The 21415-nt window shown below is 42.7% G+C and overlaps 1 protein-coding gene across 2 annotated transcripts in view; it reads right to left on the bottom strand.

The window, feature by feature from the left end:
* The window catches only part of C1QTNF7 (C1q and TNF related 7), a 122978-nt gene that overhangs the window by 74089 nt on the left and 27474 nt on the right, over positions 1 to 21415 (bottom strand). Inside the window, exon 1 of one of the 2 annotated variants that reach the window (XM_043906166.1) lies at positions 3552 to 3940. The exons of the other annotated variant lie outside the window; for it this stretch is intronic. The gene's annotated coding sequence lies outside the window, so the exon portion shown is untranslated. Of the gene's footprint in view, positions 1 to 3551; positions 3941 to 21415 lie in introns of those variants that run through there. 2 annotated transcript variants of the gene reach the window in all.

Raw genomic sequence — 21415 nt, forward strand, 5'->3', positions numbered from 1 at the left:
TACAGTTTAGTTCAAGGACTTTTTTTTTTTTTTTTCATATAATTATTCATGGCATAGGATCCCAAGACAGGGAAAGGAAATGACAAAACACACTTTCAGGACTAACAGAAGCCCCGTCGGTTTCTTCCGGCTCTGAGGTTTGTAGGTCACGAAGCCCAGACCTGAGAAGTTTCAGCGACCTGTCTATTGTCACATGGCGAGTTAGTGGTTTAACCATGGCTTTGGTGTTTTCCTTATGATTCCAGACTGTGCTACCACCTCCTCAGTGAAGCAATGCCTGACCACCTTAGGTGAAGAAATATCCCCTTTTCTGCCCTTGCTAGTCACTCTGTCTCATGATCAGATTTTATTTTTTTCATAGCACTTTTCAGTTTCCCAGATTACATTATGATTTGTAATTCTGTTGTCTCCTTGTCTAAAGACACGAAGGCATAGGCTTAGGCTCTTGTTTACTGTTCTATCTACAATAATACTTGGCACATAGTAAGTGCTCAGTAGAAGATCCAACCAGTCCATCCTAAAGAATATCAGTCCTGGGTGTTCATTGGAAGGGCTGATGTTGAAGCTGAAACTATAATACTTGGGCCACCTGATGCGAAGAGCTGACTCATGGAAAAGACCCTGATGCTGGGAAAGATTGAAGGGAGGAGGAGAAGGGGACGACAGAGGATGAGATGGTTGGGTGGCATCACCAACTCAATGGACATGAGTTTTGGTAAACTTCGGGAGTTGGTGATGGACAGGGAGGCCTGACATGCTGCAGTCCATGGGGTCGCAAAAAGAGTTGGACACGACTGAGCAACTGAACTGAACTGAACTGAAGTGCTCAATAAATATTTGTGGCTTGAATGGACCACAGTGGAGAGGAAAGGACTCCCTGTTCATTGAGCATCTACTGTGCTGGGTTCTATGCTAAGATGTTTATGTGTGTTACACATACTTGAGAGGTGACACACGAGACAGTCTTGGAGGCACAAAGTGGTGAAGCCAGAATACAAGCCAGGGATATGTCCCTTCACACCCTGAAGTTTGCCATCACCAGAAATTATTTTCAACATTCAGAGGTTCCTGTTCTCCCACGCCCTCTGCGGCCTCCTTCTGAGGCATCTGAAGCTCCCAGACTGGGTTATGACATCCCCCTGTTGTTGGCTTGTATCTTTCTGTCCTGCCTTAGTCTCCAGAGGAATCAATCTGATAATACTTTATTCAGCACAGTAAACATTCTATGTTGCTGATTTTCTGTGTAAAGCTGATTGAGTCATTTTCTCATATTAGGGACACAACTCATGCTATTCGAATATGGTGGTGAATTCCACCAAGTTGTACTGACTTGTGACAAAAAGCTTCCAAAGGGAAAGAAACATATCTTCTGCTGATCATCGGAGACTGATGCAATCAGAGGGGTTGATGACAAGCAGTTCAGATGGTCACGGCTTAGAAGGTGATGTGTGCCAAGAGATGAGGAAAACGCTGGGATAGAAACAAGATAGTAAATACTCTGAAATAACATTGATTCTGACCACAGGGTGATCCATAAATTTGAATGGGGAAAAGAGCCCTCTTGTCCTTAACAGAACTTTTCACCTTCTTCAAGTGAAGTTTGTATGAGATGTCACGATCCATTTTTGCCCAGTTTACAAAACATGTTGAGAATAGCAACTGCTCAGCTTTGATGCACATCCAAACCCTCTGAAGAACTATTAACACAGGGACCCAGGGACCTGCTTTAGTTAATAGGCATAGAGAGAGGGCCTCCTGGAGGATAACCATCACCATCCTTCACTGGGCTTCCCTGGTGGCTCAGCTGGTAAAGAATCCACCTGCAATGCGGGAGACCTGGGTTCGATCCCTGGGTTGGGAAGATCCCCTGGAGAAGGGAATGGCTACCCATTCCAGTATTCTTGCCTGGGAAATCCCATGGACAGAGGAGCCTGGAGGGCTATAGTCCACGGGGTCACAAAGATTTGGACACAACTGAGCAACTGAACAATAAAACAGTAGCTCATGTATGACAGAGATGAAAACGATACTTCCATTAATTCTCAAGCTTCACATGAATGCTGCTAATTAATTAATTAATTAAGGTTAGTCGCTCAATCATGTCCGACTCTTTGGGACCCCATGGACCATTGCCCACCGGGCTCCTCTGTCCATGGAATTCTCCAAGCAAGAATACTGGGGTGGGTTGCCATTCCCTTCTCTGGGGGATCTTCCTTTGATCCAAGAATCAAACTTGGGTTTCCCACTGTCATTACGTTTATTTTATGGACAGGACATTGAAGCACAGAGGAGTTAAGTAACTGACACTGGGTCACACAGAGGCTAACTGGGGCCAAGTTGCCAAGTGCTTTGGTTTCAAACACACCGCTTTTCACCAGAGCCACCTGTTCCACAGACGACGAGACACATGGCAAGCAGCGTGCCAAACACATGGCAAAGACTCAGTACGTGGTTCCCCAGACTTGAAGAATTTCCTTTCACATTCCAAGCTTGCATCCTTCCATCTCATGACTCTCTGCACCACATGTGTTCCCGCAGCCATGGGGTTCTTGATGAGGGACCCTGGAAAAGGACACGGGGTCCCGGGGAAAGCCGTGGGGACTCATGGAGCAGAGGTCCATCAGAACAGAGCTATTTCTTTTAAAAGAACTACATTCCGGCAATGACTTCCCAGCCCTTAACCACAGTCTGATTGAAAATACTCATAAAAGACACATGCTCCAGAGCCATGTGTTATTTATGAAACTGTGCGATCCATTCATGCAATTACCATTTATACAAACCCATAGTTTTACTAACACCGCCTAGATATTTACATTTGTATATTGCAATGAATGTATTGTCTTCCCTACAGCCGCATGCAGGGACAGGCACATTTATTTAATAAAATAAATAATAATGTATTTATTATTTATTTTAGTAATAAAATAAAAGTAATAAATGTAAATACATGAATAAAAGTAAATAAATCAGCACCCTTAGCCCAAAATAAATTGAGGGGGGTATAGCTCAGTGGTAGAGCATTTGGCTGCAAAAATAAATTGAGCACACAGTTTATACTGCTGCAAGGCAATTCTCCACAGGAGAAGAAGAGTGCTAATGTTTTCTTTCTCTTGTACTCAAAAGCCTACAACACAAAGGGGACACCTTTCACCTGAATTATTTAGGCTCAGATGCGATGACAATTTTGTGTTTGGGGGGAGGTGATGGAGCCCCTTCCATTTGCTCCACAAGTGCGCACATGCACGTCACACTCCTCTTGTTTATGGATCTATAACCATGAAGGGAGGGTGTCTACCCAGTCCAGGGCTATTTGCAAAATGAACCCAGCAAAGCCGCTTCTGACGACTTTTGCTTGCTTTCTTCTGTTCCACAGGAGCAGCCCTCAGAGGAGATGTGTCATTGAGTAAGTCCGGGTCAGTAAACACCCCCTCACCCTCAGAGTAGGGCAGAGAAAGAGGAATACCCGCGCGAGCCAAAAAAGGCTCATCTCTGGGAGAAAAAAGCCTGCAGTTGTTCATTTCAATCGCGAGAGGGGACGCTGTACTTACATCCCTCGCAAGACCTTCCGGCAGCCGGCGTCTTTGAACTCTACTGCACACAGATGCGGAGCTTTCCCGTGAAATCCTCTTCCCGTTGGCAGTGAGGAGGACACATAGCTCTTTGGGGCTTTAGATTGATAAGTAATTTCCTGGTTTATTTCCAAAGCATCTTCCCAGACTTTGAGCAGAGGCAGCGGGGGAGAGAGGCCAGCCAGCCCCACGCAACGCGGAGATGCGCGGCCTACACAGACCTCCCAATGGTTTGATCGAGCCTGAAAGAAGGGTTTGTGAACTTCACAAACAAAAACAAATCTCCTCCTCTCTCTGTTGGCTCACTCCCCGAATCGCACTTGAGAAACAGCACAAAGAGTCTGGAGGATATTTGCTCTACAAGTGTAAAATTCAAGTGAAACGGTGTCACATGTTTTTTGCTGGGGGAAAACCAGGGGCATCTTTGACAGGTCTTCAGGGCGGGTCGTGAGTGTTTTCTCACGAACCTCTTTAGAGATTGTTCTTGGAGACCAGGCCACCCAGCCCCTTCAGTTTACAGAGGCAGGAGATCAAGTCGAGGGGTGACAAGTCTAAACTAGGACCACACGGGTGGTGAGGGGATGGATTGGAACCAAATGACTTCCTGGTGATCAGACCACAGCTCTGTCTCCTGTTTGGAGGTGAAGACAGACACAAGGGTTTGAAATCTGGCTCTTGGTCTTTCCCATGAGACCCCATGGACCTCTGTCCATGGAATCCTCCAGGCAAGAATACTGGAGTGATTAGCCATTCACTTCTCCAGGGGATCTTCCCAACACAGGGATCAAACCTGGGACTCCCGCATTGCAGGCAGATTCTTGACCTTTGAAGCCACCATGTAGACTGGAGCATCTGCCTGGAGAATTCCATGGACAGGGGAGCCTGGCAGGCTACAGTCCACAGGGTCTTGAAGAGTCGGACACCCTGAATGACCGGCATTCTCACTTTTTTTCACTTTCTTGATGTTGAACAATCGTCACTGGATACTTCTGTCCTTAGTTCGTCTGTGTCTCAGTTTTCCCAGCTACAAAATGGGGATCCTAATAAAAGCTCTCCCTGCTTGGTCATATGTTGGGCTGGCCAAAAGTTTTGTTCCGGTTTTTCTATAACATCTTACAGAAAAATTGGAATGAACTTTTTGGTCAACCCAGTAGTATGGTGATTGCTGTGAATAAGTTTCATCAAGGAAGAAAGCAATTGCGCTATATGATGGATTTTTATAAACCTGGCCCACATTACACTCTTCTCTTCTTGTGATGCTCATGTTCCACCAATATTACTTTCTGTGCTAGAAGAAGCCATCAGGTGACTTGGAAGGAGGAGAATATAGGTTGGAAAATGGGATGGAGCATGGAGAAAATTTTGATTTGGAAAATCAGGTCAAGATCAGACGACAAGATGGAGCAAAGTTTAACATTTGCCATGGAAAGAACACTGGTTCTGAAATCAGAAAAGCAGGGCTTGGCCACTGCCTCTCACACTTGCCAGCCATGGTTGGTGGTGGTGGTTTAGTTGCTAAATTGTGTCTGACTCTTTGAGACCCCATGGATTGTAGCCTGCCAGGCTCCTCTGTCCATGGAATTTCCCAGGCAAGAATACTGGGAGTGGGTTGCCATTTCCTTCTTGGGGGGATCTTCCCAACCCAGGGATCCAATCCATACATCCTGCTTGGCAGGCAGATTCTTTACCACCAAGCCACCCTGGAAGCCTTACTAGCCATGGGAACCTCATTTAACTATTCGAAACCATACTTCCATCCCTGAGGACACAATCCCTCTTCACTGTGCTCCCCTCTGTAGGCTGTGGTGAGATTCAAATGAGGTCTTCACTGAGCTGCTACATATCAGCCTGTCTAGGCTTTGAAATCGGGAAGCAGTGTTTGCCAGTGTCCAACACAGCACTTCACAGAGAATACATTGACAATGGTGTGGTCCCATAGTCACATCCCATTCATCTGTGGGATCAGTTCACACTCCTGACCGCCTGGGATCCCGGGCCCTTGACTTTTTGTTTTTCTTCTTTTCAGGAGTATATTTCTCCTTTCCCCCCATCGTCCCATCTCTTGACGCTTGTCTCCCTGTGCTGGCCACTACTTGTTTTCTTAGAGTCTAAGTGTCTCCATTTCACATGCAACAGTAAGAATAAAAACAAGGAGAAAACATTTCTGCTCAACCACATTGGAAAGCATCATCTGTAGTCTTGACCCAGATTGGATCTTTATTTTGGAAGCCATCACAGCCAAACACCAAATGAATTGAGGCTTCCCTTGTGGCTCAGCTGGTAAAGAACCTGCCTGCAATGTGGGAGACCTAGGATTGATCCCTGGGTTTGGAAGATCCCCTGGAGACAGGAAAGGCTACCCACTCCAATATTCTGACCTGGAGAATTCCCTGAACATACGATCATGGGGTCACAAAGAGTAGGACATGACTGAGCGACCTTCACTTTCATGTCTGCCTTTGAAAATGCTCAAGCCTGAAACCAGCTCAAGTTTAATGATTACACTCACTGCTTTTGCCCTTTCATAAATCCATTCGTTGGATGTCATTGTAGTTATGATTTGTACTTGATGATCTGTTAAGAGCAAGTTTCTAATGGAGACTTGTTTTAGTTGGCTTTGGCTGCCATAACAAAATTTCATAGGCTAGTGGCTTCAACAACAGAATATTTAAAAAATTTTCTTTATTAATTTGTTTTTGGCTCTACTGGGTTTTTGTTGCTGTGTGCTAGCTTTCTCTAGTTGTGACAAGCGGGGCGTACTCTCTAGCTGCAATGCATGGGCTTCTCATTGAGGTAGCTTCTCTTGTTACAGAGCATGGGCGCTAAGGGTACTGGCTTCAGCAGCTGTGGTGCTCAAGCTTAGTTGCTCCGAGGCATTGGGGGTCTTTCCAGTCTAGAGTTTGAACCTATGTCCCCTGCATTGGCAGGTGGACTCTTAGTCTCTGGACTACAAGGGAAGTCCAGCAATTGACAATGTAAATTGACAACTGACATTCCAGCTCAAGAGGCTGGAAACTTGAGATCAAGGTGCCTGCATGGCCGGGGTCTCATGGGAACCCAGCTGTAGTTGCAGATGGCTGCCTCTTCCTGTGTCTGCTCACAAAGGGGAGAGGGAGAGACCTTGCTCTCTCTCTCTCCTCTTATAAGGCTGCAGTACTTTTGGATCAGCTCCCCCATCCAGCCCTTATGACCTCATTTAACCTTAATTACCTCCTAAAGACCTATCTCCAGATACGCCAGATACAGCCACATTGGAGGTTAGGGCTTCAGGGTATAAATTGCGGGAGGGGTGGTGGTGGGTATATTCAGTGCCTATGGAACCTGGAGAAAGTGAGAGAAGAGAGCGAACATTTATTGAGTCCTTACTGGTGAGAAATGGGATATTTCAAGAAATAAACTATTTCCTGCCGTATCAGTTAACAAAGATGTCAGTCATCAGGGTGAGCTGGTGAGCCCTGCGGGAAATCAGAAAGGAGAAGAATACCTGCTATCTGGCAACCATCAGATGTAGCCACTCCCAGTGGTGAACCCTGAGGAAACTCAGGATGCGAAAATACAGGATACTGGCCCCAGATAACTGAGGTGAGTATCCAAGGAATGATTTCAGTGAGCCCAGACTCCTGCATCTTCCCGTACATAGATAAGCACTAAATTCTTTAACTTGACATGACTGGTTTCAGATTAATTAATAGTAATCTTTCGATGTTCCTAACTATTTATGCTTTGTTGCAAAACTCTAATATATCCTAACTCCTCCCCTCACCTCCTCAGAGCAGTTTCTCAGAGCTGCCTGAAACACTGGCTTCACTTCTCATTTTATCTCATAAAACTTAAGTTGCATCTCTCATGTTGTACAAATTTTTTCAACACTGGATGCAATGTCCTGCTTGTTTCTATTCTAAGTCAATCCTCACAACAACTATGAGATGTCATAATACCTTTTCCAAGGTCACAAAGCTAAGAAGTTGGCCATGTCCAAGTGTGAACTCTGGTAACCAAAGCCCTGCTCTTTCCATTACACATTCTGCCTCCATCTCGTTTTCTCTCCTTGAATCAGAGCCATGAACCTCCATTTCTTCTTCCTGCGAGTTCCCAGGTCAGTTGCCTGGAAAGACGACATTGTCACCCACAGCATTCTGAGAAGGACAGCACTGTAGAGGCAGCTCTGAGGTTTCTCTCGGGGTCCCTGTGGAGTTTAAACTGACAGCTCTGGAAAGCCTGCCCAGAAGGTTCTTTCTCTTTCTTCTCAGCCTCCTTTATGTTGATACTTAAAAAAAAATAAATTGGCTGCACCAGGTCTTAGCTGGTGGATGCAAGATCTAGTTCCCTGACCAGGGATTGAACCTGGCTCCTCTGCATTGGCAGTGTAGAGTCTTAAATACTAGACCACCAGGGAAGTCCCTTGATTGATACATTTTTTCCTCATCATTTCAAACTCAACTTTGTTCCTCCCTCCAGGATGCTTTCTTTGACTTGCCCTTCACCTGCCTTAGCTCTCCCTTACTCTCTCTTATATATTATCCTAAATTGCCCTTTCATGATTTTTTTTCCTTTTGTAAAACTTCATAAATGTTGCTTCATAGATGTAGTAGTTCTAAGATAACGTTTGTAGTTCTAAGTAGCTCTAAGATGATCTGCATAACGTTTGTCCTCCTACTGGCTTGTAAACTCCCTGAGAGCAGCAAGGTTTTGCCCCCTGAAGTATCTGTAGCCATTAAGACACTGACATGAAGACTGACATGGTAGGAAAAGGTGACTAAAGGGAAGTTAATGGTAGAAAGAAGCTACCAGATTCATTTACAGCTGTGTGACTGGCACGTATATGCCTGAGACAGAGCTCCTTCTAATTGGGACCTTTATTAAGTCCTCTGCCTACCACCAACTTTATTCTTCTCCTTTTTATTTTGCATGGGGGTGCTAGATTTGGCTGACCAAGGACTAAGTCCTGAGAGTCGGGAGAGGCGGCTGAGGAACAGGTCTTGGTGTGCTGGTCAACTCTGGACTCTTCCCAAGGGCAGCACATCTGGGGATGCCTGTTTATATCTTATCAGACTCAGTCTCTTTCAGGAAAAAGAGGAAGCAGCATCTTGGTGGAACGGAGTATGAAGAGGCACAGAGCCCTCCAGGAGAAATTTATACCAGCTAAAGCAGCCACATACACAAAGACATGAAAAGATGGTGCTTTTTCTTTAGAGAACTACAAAGCGCACACTTTTACTGGTGAGTTGCATGGAAATGTGATCATGTAAATAAAAGAGTTAGATGAATATTCACTGTTTTCATTATTATCTGTTTCTATTTCAGCATGGTTTGGTGGGTGAGTAAAAGCGTTCATGTGGAATTATTTTATAAACTGGAAAAATCCTATGACAACTTGCTTACTATAATTTCTTTTGGGTGAAGATAGCTTAGAGAAGAAACCAAGAAACTATATTGGGAACTTGACTTATTTATGAATTTATTTTATTTATAAACTGAAAATTTTGTCTAATTTTTTTTTCTAACCCCCTTTTCAAAGACTAGATTATCAATCTATGGATCTATGGCATCTGTTGTTATAAATATCAGTGGTCTGGGATGTGTGCTCTCAGCTTGGCATCATCCACCCCTGGACCTTTCTACTCATACATCAGTGTGGCTTCTTAGCAATCCTGCCCTTCTGGGTTTCCAGCAAAACAGCATGTTCTTTCTCCAAGCTGGTTCCACAGCCCCCTTGTAAAAAAAAGTTTTTTATTTATAAATAATTATACACAAATCAGTGTATATACCAAACTAACATACTATGCAATAATCAATGTTATTATAAGTAACTAATGTAAAGCAATCACTTACAATGATGATTTTAATTCAGAGGAAGTTAGAGAAAGCTGCATAAAAACCCAAATAAAACAAAAACTAGCCTCCCTTAATAGGGACATCTTGCATGTATATGTGCTCAACTGCTCAGTCGTGTCCGACCCTTTGCGACCCTGTAGCCCACCAGGCTCCTCTGTCCATGGGATTCTCCAGGCAAGAATCCTGGAGTGGGTTGCCATGCCCTCCTCCATGGGAACTTCCCAATCCAGGGACTGAACCTACGTCTCCTGCATCTCTTGCATTGCAGGTGGATTCTTTACCCACTGAGCCACTTGGGAAGCCCAAGGACATCATACATCACTGTAATAGGATATCACAACTGAAAACTGGCATCAGTGCAACAATATTAACTAGACTAAAGAACTTATGCAGAGCATAGCTTTTCTCATGGATTCGTTTGCATATTGTATAGTCCAGGGAAATTTGACCCTACATATAGATTCTCTACAGTTCTTTCAATGATTGTTTAAGACTAGGATTTCTCATCCTAAATTCCTACCTGGAGTGATTTTTCCCAATTGGTTGTGATTGGTTTGATGGATAATTTTCTGGTTTTATTTCATAGTTAAAGCCTTGTGGTTAAGTTTTATTTTTTACATTCCATTATGTTCATTCATTTACTCAACTAAAATGTTTTTCATTGGGGTACCACCTCACACTGGTCAGAATGGCCATAATTAAAAAGTCTACAAATAACTAACACTGGATAGAGTGTGGAAAAAGGAAACGCTCCTACACTGTTAGTGGGAATGTAAATTAGTGCAGCCACTGTGGAAAACTGTACAGAGGTTCCTCAGAAAAGTGAAAATATGATCCAGCAACACCACTTCTTGCATATATCCATACAAAACTATAAATCTAAAAGATACATGCACCCTATATTCATAGCATCTCTGTTCACTGTATACATGTGAACCTGAATCACTTTACTATACAGCAGAAATTAACACATTTTTTTAATTGATTAATTTTTAAACTGGAGGATAATTGCTATACAATGTAGTGTTTGTTTTCATTTTACAACAATGTGAGTCGGTTACATACATATAATTATATCCCCTCCCTCTTGAACCTCCCTCCCACCCCACCATTTCACCCCTCTCGGTCATCACAGAGCACCAGGCTTGGCTCCCTGTAACACAACCTTGCAAATTAACCATGCTTCAGAAAAAAATACTGCTCAATGGTAGTTTTTTTTCTGCCTGTTTTTCTATCTATTGTCTTTGCCCAGGGCATTGTCACATTACATCATTTACTGCAATGAACTTTCAGCTATCAAATAGCTGAGAAAAGAAGAGAAATGAAAGGCAAAGGAGAAAAGAACAGATATGTCCATCTGAATGCAGAGTTCCAAAGAAGAGCAAGGAGAGATAAGAAAGCCTTCTTAAGTGGATGCTACTATGCATGAGCCCTAATGAACTGCATTGGCTATATCATCTTAGTCTAACTAATTAAAAAAGTAAAATTGTAGGAAAATTTTTTGTAAACAAACGGTGTGAGTTGTACTACATAATGACAAAAATTGTGAAAGTGCTGTGATGGCTGTTATCTGGAAAACCCAAATGTAGTGGAAGTCCCAAGGCTGTGATCCTGATCTGTAGGTGGAAGCCCTGTCATGAGGCACCATTTGGATTTGCTTCCAAAATTGGAGTTAATTCTTTAGAACTTCAGCAGTTTAATAAGGGCAATAAAACTCTCATTCCTTGCCAAAGTTTAATTGAGAAGGCTCTGTTTTCCCCAATGATAGCTCTCCTTCAAAGACTAGACATTGCTTTCTTCCTAAGCTTACTTTTAAGGTTTTGATTGAAGACGTTCAAATGCAGGCCTGGCTTCAAAGCATAGTTTGTAACCAAGAAGGATTTCCTGGTTTACATTGCTTAATTAATGATAATATTGATTTGAAAGAAGAAAGAGTTCCCAAATCTCAGCAGTTTCCATTAGTGGTAGATGTAACCCCTGTGTAAACAGATAAACCAAAATGTCCCTTGAAAGAATTCAGTCTCAAGCCCCTTATTTCACAAGCGTCACCCTCTTCTTTGCTTTGCTTCCCCCACCCCTGGTTTTTTCATTCTTCACATTCAGCATCATGACCACGATAGCTAAGCCAGTCCATGGTAATTGCACATGTACTGCTTGTCCTAACCAACAGTGAAGTTTCCACTTACTTAGTGGATTAACCACGATAAATGTATTTACTGAGGCTGGCGTGTTTTAGTCAAACAACACATAGCAGCTCCTTTGAAGATCAGAAGCAAAATCTAAATCACATGTTATTTGAAAGGTGACTATATTGCCAAACAAGAAAGGAAAAGAAAAAGAAGAAAATAAGAGATAGAAGGGAGGAAGATCAGAAAGAAGGAAGATGGGAACAAAGGAAAGAAAGAAAGGGAAGAGGAAAGGGGGAAAGAAAAACACTAAAGAAAATGAAGAAAGCAGAAGGGGAAATCAAAGAAAAGGGGGCAGACCCTGTAACTTTAAATAAAATTTAAAGTTGCATTTTCCATGGGACTATTTACCTACAATTTCGATGGGTTTGGATGTACCACGCACATCATTCTTCTATTGATGCAAGAACTAATAAACTGACCTAACAGGGCTTCCCTGGTGGCTCAGATGGTAAAGAATTTGCCTGCAATGCAGGAGACCATCTGCAATGCAAGAGACTCGGGTTCGAGCCCTGGGTTGGGAAGATACCCTGAAGTAGGGCATGGCAACTCACTCCAGTATTCTTGCTTGGAAAATTCCACGGACAGAGAAACCTGGTGGGCTACAGTCCATGGGGCTCCAAAGAGTTGGACACAACTGAGTGATTGAGCATGCATGCACACAAGAAATATTCCACTGTGTATGTACCAACAAGACCTCAACCTCAGCTAAGATTTACACTTTACAAGTGCCATCTTGGAACAGGGTGACCAGCTGTCTGGGTTTTCTTGGGACCGTGGAGATTCCCCAGATGTGGGAGTTTCCATTTTAAACCAAGGATAGTCCAGATGAACTGAGATGTTTTGCTTGGGCCTGAGGAATTTTCCAGGGTGTGAAATTTAGAGTGTTAATACTAAGAAAGTCCTGGGAAAATTGAGAAAAGTCGGTCACTTTGTCTTATATCTCTGATTACAGTGTAGGAAACTCTCCAGTTAATTTTAGTGCATCTTCTGCTTGCCAGCGTCTGTACTAAGTGTTGTATATACTGTAGTGGACTTTTTCCCCCTGCCTGCCTAGCACTACGGGATTCTTTGGGAGCTGCTTCCCTATCTTCTGTGGCTCTAATCAGGCTTTGTGCATTGGTCCCTTTGCTCCCATCATCTCTCTGGAAGTGAGAAAGTCAACCAGCTGGACCAAGCCTAGTAGTTGGCACCTCACACTGTGGAAATGGCAATTAGTTGAGGATTGAACATGTCACACAAGAAAGACAGCCTTTGGGACAGAACAGTTCCTTTTGCTTTTGGTGAAGACTGTCTTTGGTCATCCTGCCCATCATGTATGACAAAGTCAACAGATACGAAGGAAGTGGAGCAGCAGAGAGAATGGGGATACAGAGCATCCTTTGTGCCCCTGGATCTTGCCATGCCTGAAGCTGACACCATTCCTAGATTGTCCAATTTTATGAGCTAATGCATTCTCTCCCCTTTTAAAGACATTCTAGCTTTATTGATGTATAATTGACCAATAAAATCAAAAGACATTTACAGTGTACACTACGGTGATTTGGTATATATTCCGTTTTCTAAAGCTAGTCTGAGTTGGGTGCCTATCGCATATAACAACAGAGCTGTGACTCATAAACTTACATGGACTTAGTCTTCTATTCTGGATTCGGTCCTGTGACGCAGGTATAGGATGAACCATATGAGATCATGAATATTTGATTTCTCTTGACTTTAAATATGGCAATTTCTCTTGGTTCAATTTAAGTATTTTCGTTTTACAGATAAGGAAAAAATTCAATGGTGGTTAGTATGCCTCCTGTTGCACATTTATTCCATAGCAGACCTGGAATCAAATCCAAGTCTGTTTGGTTCTAAAGTACATGAATACATTTTCAGTTGTTTATGCTGCCAGACAAAGAGAAATCTCTTGAGAGTTGCCCTTTGCTACCTAACAGATGCCTTGAAAAGACACTTGTGCTGGGACTCATACCCTGTGTGTATGAGGCTGTATGTGGTGCCAAACACCTACTTGCTGAGTCCCAAGTTTGTTTCATTGAATATATTGGAAAGAGAGGTCAGATACCTAAAGGTATCAGGAAAGATAGAAATCCCATTCTACACTGGTATGAATTTACATTCTGGTATGGATAAAGCTCCAGGAGACCACATATCAGATTTCCTCCAGCTTTGGTTTTCACTGACAATCAAGAGACGCAATTTTTGACAAAGGAAAAATTCTTTACTCATTCTACAGAGGTTGCCTAATTGCTTCCCATAACTCAAAGCTAATGCATTTGTCACGCACTCGTCAGTGAGATAAGCATTCTGGTTACTTTCTTTTATCGTAGGCACCCTGTGTGTTTGCCCGCTGGTACAACAAAACGATGCTTGCCCAGAAAACATTTCTTTCCACGGTGGTGTTCTGCCTGCTCTAAAAACCTCCAAGTAGGATTTGGGGAAGCCCCTGTGTCACTTTTTATTATATGTGAGGTTATCACAATTCAGGATTTTCTGTTAATTTTAACGAATTCTAGAAAACAAACCTTGTTAGAGCATGGATGCTATTCTATAGTAACTGCCTTTGACATTATCTGCTGATCGTCTCTTTTGCATGAATTTCCCTCCCTCACTACCTGGGGCTTCCCACGTGGCACTAGTGATAAAGAATCTGCCTGCCAATGCAAGAGATGTGGCTTGGATTCCTAGGCCAGGAGGATCTCCTGGAGGAGGGAATGCCCACCCGCTCCAATATTTTTGCCTGGAAAATTTTCCACTGATTGACGAACCTGGCAGGTTACAGTCCATGGGGCCGCAAAGAGCCAGACACAACGGAGTGACGGTACACACTACCTGGCCATGGGCTGTAGTCATCAGCTACGGCAGCTCTAATGCTGAAGCCTGATAAGCAACCTCAGAACAAGCCTTTCTCTTTTCTCATCACGGCAGGTTTGAAATGCCCAAGCTTACAGAGCTGGCAGATGATGAAACAGATTCACTCGTTCAACAGACAACATTGAGCTCCTACTAAGTGCCAGTCAGGAGAAGATACTGATTAAAAACCCAACCCAAGGCTATTTATGTCATAGCTGATGAAGTTACAAGTGAAAACAATATCATGATGGCTCTGGAGAGAAAATTCAAAAGAGAGACTATATCAAGCAGGAAAAGATCTGACATGATCTAATAAAGTCAGCAGTGCTGTGTTTGCCAGAAGTTGGGGGTATGGAAACACCGGCCAGAACAGCAGCCTGAGTTAGATCATAGCAAGAACAATTAGACAAATGCAAATATTAAAGCACTCCAAGAGGAAGCTGGTACTGCATTTCTAATTTCATTTGCAAGAGAGGACAAAGAGAAGGGAAATATTTGAAATCATTTTTGAGTGTCTCTTCTGTGCCAGGCATTGTCACATGAGAAAAATTCACATGGAGATCTTCTGAGGAAAATGCGCGTCATTTCACATTTTACATCTCTCTGGATATCATTTTCTTTAGGTCTAATGTAAGAATACCGTTCTTTCCTTCTTAGCATTGTGCTGCTGTTGTTCAGTTGCTATATCGTGTCTGACTCTTTGTGACCCCATGGACTGCAGCACACCAGGCTTTCCTGTCCTTCACTATCTCCTGGAGTTTGCTCAAATTCATGTCCATTGAGTCAGTGATGCTATGCAATCATCTCATCCTGTCACCCCTTCTCCTCTTGCCTTCAGTCTTTCCCAGCATCAGGGTCTTTTCCAATGAGTTGGGTCTTTGCATCAGGTAGCCAAAGTATTGGAACTTCAGCATCAGTATTGTCTTAGTTTGTGTCTAACACATTGCAGATCTCTGATAAATGGTAGTCCTCTTGGCAAACTCTTAGTTGATTCCCAATGTTGATTTTGCTATTCTTTTTTTTTTTACTAACAGTGCCCTTGTTTGCTTAGGGGAGGCAATGGCACCCAGTGATACCCATCTTCCCAGACTCCCTGTGACCAGGGAAGGTCATGTGACCCACCCAGCAGAACAATGGTGCATACGCAGGGGTTGATGGAAGACGTTGCCAGGAAACCTCCTAAAGGAGAAAGACAGCTGGTGCCACCTGTTCAGATTTTGCTCTTTGTATTTTGCCTTCACGCAGAAGGCAGTCATGACATTGATGTAGATTTGACATTTCGTGATCGTGAGAAGGAGTTCCATGGGCCAAGATGGAAGAACGGAAAGGCAGTGGGAACCTGGGTCTCTGATGACCTTGTGAAGCCATTGTACTAACCCTTGACTGCATATCTCCAAACTCACTTCGGTTTGAAAAGAGGAGAAGCATAAGCAAGCCACTGTTGAGTCAGGTCACTGAAGTTGTGTTTCTGTTCCATGAAATCAAACATTTTCTAATGGCGCAGCTTTTCTGCCCCTCCTTGTCCTGTTCTGCATATGGATGACCTTCACATTTGTGTATTGTACTTCACGGTTGCAAAAGATGTTGCCTCTCTTTGAACAAACTTTCTGGAATACCTCATTTTTCCTTCTAGATGAGGCATTATTTGGCTGCAATATAACAGAATTCTGCTTGAAAGAAAACAGCAATTAAACATGACTTTTTTTTAAAACCAGCCATCCAATACACAATCACGATAGCCTACAAAAACGGCTCCAACCTGGCTAAATGACTGTGCTGGGCTTGGTTTTGCCAACCATGGCAACATCAGAGAAAACATAAAAAAAATCAGAATTTAAAATAAAATAGGACATCCAATGGAACTGATATAAGCCAAGAATTTGTGAGGCTTCTTTTGAGACTTGCACTCCTGTAACTTCAGCAGTGAAATTTGATAGAAGAAAAGCAAAGACTTTCAGGGCAGAGAATCCAGGTTCAAATCCCCACCAAGTCACTTACCAGCTGTAGAATTTGACAGAAGCTTTTTCCTTGTGGCTCAGCTGGTAAAGAATCTATCTGCGATGCGGGAGACTTGGGTTTGATCCCTGGTTTGGGAAGATTCCCCTGGAGAAGGGAACGGCTACCCACTCCAGTATTCTGGCCTGGAGGTCGCAAAGAGTCGGACACGACTGAGCGACTTTCACATTCACATTTCATCTGTTTAGACTTTAGTTTTTTCCATTGCAAAATTGCGATAATAGTGATGACAACAGCAACAATGAAAATACCTCCATAAAGAGTTGATAGAAAAGTAAGGGGAAGTATGTGAAAGGTATGTGTATGTACTAAAATATGACGCCAGCTTTCATTGCTACTGAGAGGTGAAAAGATATATTAAGTGTGGAATAGCACCAAAATTGTCTCGTTGCCTTCTGGCATGGATGCAAGGTCTAGAGGGGTGAAGCTGAGATGCTGAAGGATATATGGAGTGCACATTCTCTGTTGAATGTGAGAAGGGCAGGCAGGTCTTGCATGGTTATAATTAAATGTTTCTTGCAAACATAGGCATCAATCATTAATGTCAGTAGGGAAAGGAAGGAAGAAAACGATCATCTTTGAGCACTTATTATGGCACTTTGGTGGGGCTTCCCTGATGGCTCAAGCTATAAGGCATCTGGTTGCCAATGCAGGAGACCCAGGAGACTTGGGTTCCATCCCTGGGTTGGAAAGATTCCCTGGAGGAGGCAATGGCAACCCACTTCAGTATTCTTTTTTAAAAAATTAATTTATTTTAATTGGAGGTTAATTACTTGACAATATGGTAGTGGCTTACATTGACATGAATCAGCCACTGGTGTAGTGTGTCCCCCATTCTGAACCCCCCTCCCACCTCCCTCCCCAACCCATCCCTCAAGGTTGTCCCAGTGTACTGGCCCTGAGTGCCCTGTCTCAGGCGTCGCACCTGGACTGGCGATTCGTTTCACATATGGTAATGTACATGTTTCAATGCTATTCTTTCAAATCATCCCACCCCCGCCTTCTCCCACAGAGTCCAAACGTCTGTTCTTTATATCTGTGTCTCTTTTGCTGTCTTGCATATAGGGTCATTGTTACCATCTTTCTAAATTCTATATATATGTGTTAATATAGTTTATTGGTATTTTTCTTTCTGACTTACTTCACTCTGTATAATAGGCTCCAGTTTCATCCACCTCATTAGAACTGATTCAAACGTGTTCTTTTCAATAGCTGAGTAATATTCCATGGTGTATATGTACCACAGCTTTCTTATCCATTGGTCTGCCGATGGACATCTAAGTTGCTTCCATGTCCTGGCTATTGTAGACAGTGCTGCGATGAACATTGGGGTACACGTGTCTCTTTCAGATCTGGTTTCCTTGGTGTGTATGCCCAGCAATAGGATTGCTGGGTCATATGGCAGTTCTATTTCCAGTTTTTTAAGGAATCTCCACACTGTTATCCATAGTGGCTGTACTAGTTTGCATTCCCACCAACAGTGTAAGACGGTTCCCTTTTCTCTGCACCCTCTCCAGCATTTATTGTTTGACTTTTTGATAGCAGCCATTCTGACTGGCGTGAGATGATACTTCATTGTGGTTTTGATTTGCATTTCTCTGATAGTGAGTGATGTTGAGGATCTTTTCATGTGTTTATTAGCCATCTGTATGTCTTCTTTGGAGAAATGTCTGTTTAGTTCTTTGGCCCATCTTTTGACTGGGTCGTTTATTTTCCTGGTATTGAGCTGCATGAGTTGCTTGTATATTTTTGAGATTAATTCTTTGTCAGTTGCTTCATTTGCTATTATTTTCTCCCATTCTCAAGGCTGCCTTTTCACCTTGCTTATAGTTTCCTTCGTTGTGAGAAAGCTTTTAATTCGGTCCCATTTGTTTATTTTTGCTTTCATTTCCATCACTCTGGGAGGTGGGCCATAGAGGCTCCTGCTGTGATTCATGTCAGAGCCACCCCAGTGTTCTCGCCTGGAGAATCACATGGACAGTGGGGCCCGGCCGGCCGTGGTCCGTGGTGTTGCAGAGTCGACGTGACTGAAGTGGTTGAGCACACAGTGACACACACACCGCCCTTTGGCGTTTTACATATAGGATCTCCTATAATTAATTGGAGATGTGAAGCTGCATCTACAAATCCTCTGAGGACAGTTTTTTTTTTTTTAATTAATCTTTATTGGCATACAGTTGCTTTACAATGCTGTTAGTTTCCGTTCTACAGTGAAGTGAATTAGTTATGCATCTGTCCCCTTCGTTTCAGACTGCCTTCCCCTGTAGGTCACCGCAGAGCATTGACTAGCGTCCCCCGTGCTACATGCTAGGTTCTCATTAGTACAGAGCTCTCACGTTTACAAAAATGGAGTTATTCTGGATGCAAAGTTGGTGGGATAGCTTGACTAAGACATAGGGTTCAAGAATGTGGACATAAGTAAGGAGGTCTTGGTCTGGACCAGGCTTAGGTGAAAGGTCTGGGATCTGAAGTTAGCTTATTAGTCACTCACGGAAAGATGAGAGCCTCCTTAACCTTGGATTAAGCCCTGTTCATCTGGAGAGAAAGAAGGGAAAATAATTTCTAGCCAAAGAGACCTGTTCCATCAGCTTGCCATACACCTCTAAGTAATAATGGGTGCAAACATTTGCTCTGTGGCTGACACTGTGCTGAATACTTTAAAGTCACTTCTCTCTTCAACAATCCTGTGAGGTGGGTATGATGAGTATCCCCATTTTTCAGATGAGAAAACTGAGGAACAGAGAGGTTAAATGACTTGCCCCAAATCACCCAGTTAGATTGGAATCAAGGCAGCCTGACTCTGGGCGCCCCGCCTTTCATGATGATGTTATTTTACCTCTTCAGGGGAGAAATAAAGTAAACATAAGTCAGACAGCTGTGCTGTGACTCTTGAGGACTCTGCTCCTTAAGAAAGTCCAAAAAGTTCGTGTGTTTTCTTGGTGAAATAAAGGCTGAAGAATTGCTCAGTGATTCTTTCAGCATTTCAGTGAATTAAAATGTAACCCACTACGGACATACAGCAAAGTTTCTCCTTATTCTAATGGGAGATTTAGGGATTTGAGAAGGCATCTGGAATTTATTTATGCTGTTTGGGTTTCGAAATTTAATATTAACTTCTTATAATGAAAAGAGACAAAGAAGTCAGAGTGGGCCAGATTAGTGAAATCTGACACACACGGCATAGATTTGAGAACTAGACTTCAATGTCTGGGTAAAATATAGCTCCAAATACCCTGGACCATTTGTCTTTAAAAGGAAAAAGTTCACATTTTAAAAATCATTTTAACTCTCTGTATATATGTCAATGGAATGGACTGTATGTTAGGGTTTTCCTTCTCTTCCAGATAACATTGTAGATGCTCAAGTATCAATAATTCACTTGCCAATGCTGAGATTAAATATGGCACCAAAAATAATTAGAAAAATATTACTTTGACTGTCTCAGTTTTTCATTCTGATCCAGAGGAGGCAACGTGGGCTTCAGAGTCAGGCAGCCAGGACTGGTTTGGCCAGTAGTAAAATATTTGGGTAATCTCACCAAAGAAAGAAAGCTCAAGTGTTAGTCGCTCAGTCATGCCTGTCTCTTTGAGCCCCCATGGACTGTAGCCTGCCTGGCTCCTCTGTCCATGAGGATTCTCCAGGCAAGAATACTAGCATGGGTAGCCTTTCTCTTCTCCAAGGGATCTTCCTGACCCAGGGATCAAACCCAGGTCTCCTTGCAGGCAGTTCTTTACCATCTGAGCCACCAGGGAAGCCCCGTCTCCCCAAACCAGTTGGGGAGATGGGGGATAGAGGATATGTCAAAGCAGAAGGTATAAGGTGGAAAGCAGGGATAAAAACTGGGCATAATTTAAGTGGTTCATTATGGTCAATGTGGAAAGTATCAATACTTATAAGGCCAGGTAGTTGATGGAACCTGAGAGGTAAGATCATAAAAAGTATTATGTCCCAAGTCAGATGTTTGGACCTTTTTCTGAAAGCAACAGGGAACTACCAAAGTGTTGTTTTAATTGCAGTCTTTTGAAACACTGAACATAATTGTTTTCCCTTATTATGAATGTAATAACATATTGTAGGAAGAAATAAAGAAGAAGGGAAATACTTTGAATTTCAAGAGCTTTTGCTAAATTCCTGGGAATGTTTTCCTTTCTTATAGATGGATGTTTTAATAACATGTAACCGGATTATAACCATTCTTTTACAATCTTTTGTATTATAATTATATAAATACCTATGTAAGTCAAAGTAGATTTATTCATATTGTCATTTTAATGGTTGTATGGATACGCCATAATTTCTTTAATATTGTTCTATTCTTGGATGTTTCCATATGTTGGGATAATAAAGGTTCCTGTAATGAACATCTTTTCATAACTAAGTTTTACCTTATTTTAAATTTTTGTTGCGTATGTTTGTTTTTGGTCCCACTGCCTGGCTTGTGGGATTTTTAGTTCGCTAATCAGGGATTGAACCCATGTCCTTGGCAGTGAAAGCGCAGAGTCCTAACTACTGGACTGAAGGGAATCCCCTATGACTTAGTTTTAGCACACGTCCATAATAATTTCCTTGGAGTCCCAAGGTGGCTCAGTGGTAAAGAACCTGCCTGTCAATGCAAGAGACCTGGATACGATCTCTGGGTTGGGAAGATTCCCTGGAGTAGGAAATGGCAACCCACTCCAGTATTCTTGCCTGGAAAATCCCATGGATGGAGGATCCTGGCAGACTACAGTCCATGAGGTTGCAAAAGGGTCAAACTCAACTTAGTGACTGAGCATACACATTTCCTTAGTATAATTTCTTTAGCATAAATTTCAAGACGCGGAATAGTGTGCTTATTTTGAAAAGTTTCACATAGACTGCCATGGTACTCGTCAGTGAAGCTGTGTAAATTAACAACTTTAGCAGCAGAGTTTAGGCAACTCATTTCACTCTAGAGTCTAAGTAGGACAT

This window comes from Cervus elaphus, chromosome 6 (genome assembly GCF_910594005.1).
Source record: "Cervus elaphus chromosome 6, mCerEla1.1, whole genome shotgun sequence".
Lineage (NCBI taxonomy): Eukaryota > Metazoa > Chordata > Mammalia > Artiodactyla > Cervidae > Cervus > Cervus elaphus.